The following is a 3968-nucleotide window of genomic DNA, read 5'->3' on the forward strand; positions in this document are numbered from 1 at the left end:
ACATGGCAATAACAAATGAATAGGTAGTCGGACAAATATAAGGAACATGGTTTGAATCTGAATTGGGCATTGAATTTGTAGGTTTCCAAAGGACATTGGGAATCAAAAATACATTTATTTAGACGAGAATGGTCCATACATCTCGAAAGTATGAACTTACATTCCATGTTGATTTAGATGGAATAAAATTCAGCTGTGTCCATTGTCTGGGCGGATGGATTTCGCACCAAATCTGGTCAATTGTTTGGGCCGATGGAATTCGTGCCCGGATGCAAAACCGTCCAGTGAGATCTTGGGAGCCGGTGACAATCCAGCTCAGATTCCATAAAGCGTGCTACAATGTTATTAAATAAACGTATTCCACTTTTCTTGACCCTAACAAACCATTACGTTAGCTCTCTTAACAGCCGTAGATAGCTCCCATAATAGCCGCAGCTCATTTGAAAACAATTTGTCAGTTGTTTTTTGCAATTATGGAAACCGATTACAATTATTTCCTTGAATTACGGAAACTAATTATAGTTAAATTAATTTCTTGTTGAGAGCTCGTGGAGTGGTTTATTACTTCCTCTACAATTATCTACCATGATCTGTGAAACACTTGACACATTGCCAGAAGCTTGATGGAAGCTTGTCTATAAATACCTCTGTTTGGTCCCCAAGCTCACTAACTCAATCCCGTTCAGTTTTACACCATCAAGTTAGAGCAGAGCTTGGAAGTGCCACAGTCACCTTACATCCCTAGATTACTTCTTCTAGTTTTGTTCGTGTACATTTGCACCACGAGTCTCCACAATGCAACACCAGTTCTTCGGAGACTCCTAGACCTCTGAAATTCGCATTTAAAGGCAGTTGTAAAAAATCAAACATCACGCCGAGTCTATGTGGGTTGGCTTTGCTATTAAGATGTAACTCTTGCCTCCTGTATATTATTTCTCTCTGTTGCATTCCTTTTCATTTTTTTCATGATAATACAATCGTCCTCTTTGTGGGCGACATCAACACGAATATCCGTCGTTCGTAAAATTATATCATCCAGACGGCAATTCTATTTCAAATTCTAGCATTCGAGCATTCACTAATTTCAATTCATTGGAGTTCCTCCACTGAAATAAAAGCAAAGCAGGTGGCTCATCTCTCTGGTAGCAGAAGGGATTTATTTTAGTTGTGAACAAAATACATCCGAGTGTGAATAGAATCTGGTAGCAGAAGGGATTTATTTTAGGTATGATTTCTTGGGTATTGAAGTTTTCAATTCTTTTAAGTGTTTATTCCACATTATAGAATCGTTATTTTGGTTTACATTTGGTATCAGAGAAATTTTTATCTCTCCCTTGGTGTTTATAGACATGTTTGGCTAAATGTTATTTTTAGAATTTTCTGAATTAAGGCAATTATTTGGAAATATGTCTAATTTTTGCTCAATTTTTATGCTTATAATATTCATTTAATTTAATTTTATGCAATTTGGATAATTGTGGTGCAAATTTATTAATTATGCTGATATTTAATTTGCATGAATTGATTATTTCTGCTCTAATTAATACATGTTATTTTGGATGAGTATACGAGACCAATCGTTGGATGTTATGCATGAATATTATAGTTTTATTTATGCAATTTATAATTATTCACATATTATTGTGATTTTTATGCATAAAAGAAATAATGTCCGAGTGATTTATATAATTTTTAATTGATTGGAAAATAGACACAACATCTCTAATTAAATAATATTATATATTATGATTGATTAGGATCACATAAGGAATATTTAGACATTAATTGTAATTAATTATACTAAATATAATAAATTTTATCCCACAAGAATTTTTATTATATTTATAAAATTAATTAGGATAAAATATTCATAACTTACCCACAGGAATTATGAATTAATAGTTTTATCATAAAGTTCAAATCTACGGTAGAATTTATATTAAATTATAATCATAATATACTCTTTAGAATTATGAATTAAGTGAATAATTTGATAAATTCTATCATAAAGAAAATTTGAATCTTCTTGAATTTAAAATTTAGTCCATAGACAATTTTTATGTCCTTAGATTCAATTTTAAGCATGGTTTACATTGGTAATGTATGAAATTTTATTTTTAGGCCTCAATTTTAACATAAGCATGTGATCTTTAATTTTATGCAGTTGTACAACCTGCAAATTTCTCTGAAATTCTTTGTGATATCCCTGAACTTAAGGGAGATAACTATAAGGTCTGGAAGGAGAGAATTCTCCTTCATTTGGGGTGGATAGACATAGACTATACTATTAGGAAATCTGAACCACTAGCACTAACTAATACCAGCATTGTAGCAGACATCACGCTTTATGAACGATGGAAGCGATCTAATTGCCTAAGCATGATGTTCATTAAAACTAAAATTTTAGCTGGTATTCATAGTTCCATTGAATAGCATGAAAATGTCTGAGACTTGCTGAAAGCCATTGATGATCAATTCGTGACTTCAGACAAGGCATTAGCAAGCACCCTGGCAATGAAGTTCTCATCCCTAAGGCTCACCAGTGTGCAAAGTGTACATGAGCACATCATGCAAATGAGGGACACTGTGGCTCAATTGAAGAAACTCGAGGTTGAAATATTGGTGTCGTTCCTGATGCACTACATCCTAAACACCCTTCCGCACCAATACAGATCCTTCAAAATCTCATACAACACACATAAGGATAAATGGTCAATTAATAAACTCATGACCATGTGTGTTCAGAAGGAAGGGAGACTAGTGATGGAGCTGGGAGAAAGTGCAATGCTGGCAACACGTGGAAAGGGAAATTCTCAAGCCAATCAGAAATGGAAACGTAAAGTACCTCCCCAAGCTGATATCAAGAAGGATTCCAAGTGTTTCTTTTGTAAAAGGAAGGGACCCATGAAGAAGGAATGCAAAAAATTTCAAAAATGGCTTGCGGAAGAAGGTAATCCAATCTCGTTTGTTTGTTATGAATATAATATGGTTAATGTCAATATTAACACCTGGTGGATTGATTTTGGATCAACAATTCACATTTCAATTTCCTTGCAGGGTTTGCAAAACTAAAGGAAGCCAGTGGGAAGTGAGAAAAGCATGTTATCAGGAAACAAGTTGGGCTCGCATGTGGAAGCTATAGGAACATGCTATATAACTTTAAGTAGTGGCTTTGTTTTAGAATTAGAAAAGACCTTTTATGTTCCAAGTTTTCCTAGAAACTTGATTTCAGTTTCAAGGCTTGTACCTTTTGGATATTCCTTTAACTTTCAGAAACATCCTTCAGTTTATTTTATAAATCTGATTGTTTTGGGAATGGTATTTTGTCTAATGGTCTTTACCAGACTAATTTACAAAACAATGTCACTTACGATTTAATGCATGTTCACACTGGCACTAAAAGATGTGTTATTAATGAGGATTCCTCTAAATTATGGTACCGGACATTAGGTCATATCTCCATAGAAAGAATTAAAAGATTGGTAAATGAAGGGGTACTTAATACTCTGGATTTTACTGATTTTGATACTTGTGTGGACTACATAAAAGGAAAGCAAACCAACAAGTCAAAGAAAGGTGCCAATAGGAGTTCCGACATATTAGAGATCATACATACTGATATATGTAGTCTAGCCATGGACTCAGATGGTTAGAGATACTTCATCTCTTTTATAGATGATTACTTACCATATATGTATCTCTACATGCTTCATAAAAAGAACAAAACATTAGATGCCTTTAAGATCTTTAAGGCTGAAGTAGAGAAACAATGCGGCAAGCAAATTAAGATCGTGAGATCAGATAGAGGTGGAGAATATTATGGTAGATACACAGAAGATGGTTAAGCAACTGGGCCATTTGCAAAATTTCTTCAAGAGCATGGGATTGTTGCCCAATACACCATGCTTCGTTCACCTGAAGAAAATGGTGTAGCAGAAAGAAGAAATTGAACATTATTGGACATGGTG

Source organism: Pinus tabuliformis, chromosome 6 (assembly GCF_031772625.1).
Source record: "Pinus tabuliformis cultivar Carrire ecotype Pingquan chromosome 6, CPIR1, whole genome shotgun sequence".
Taxonomy (NCBI): domain Eukaryota; kingdom Viridiplantae; phylum Streptophyta; class Pinopsida; order Pinales; family Pinaceae; genus Pinus; species Pinus tabuliformis.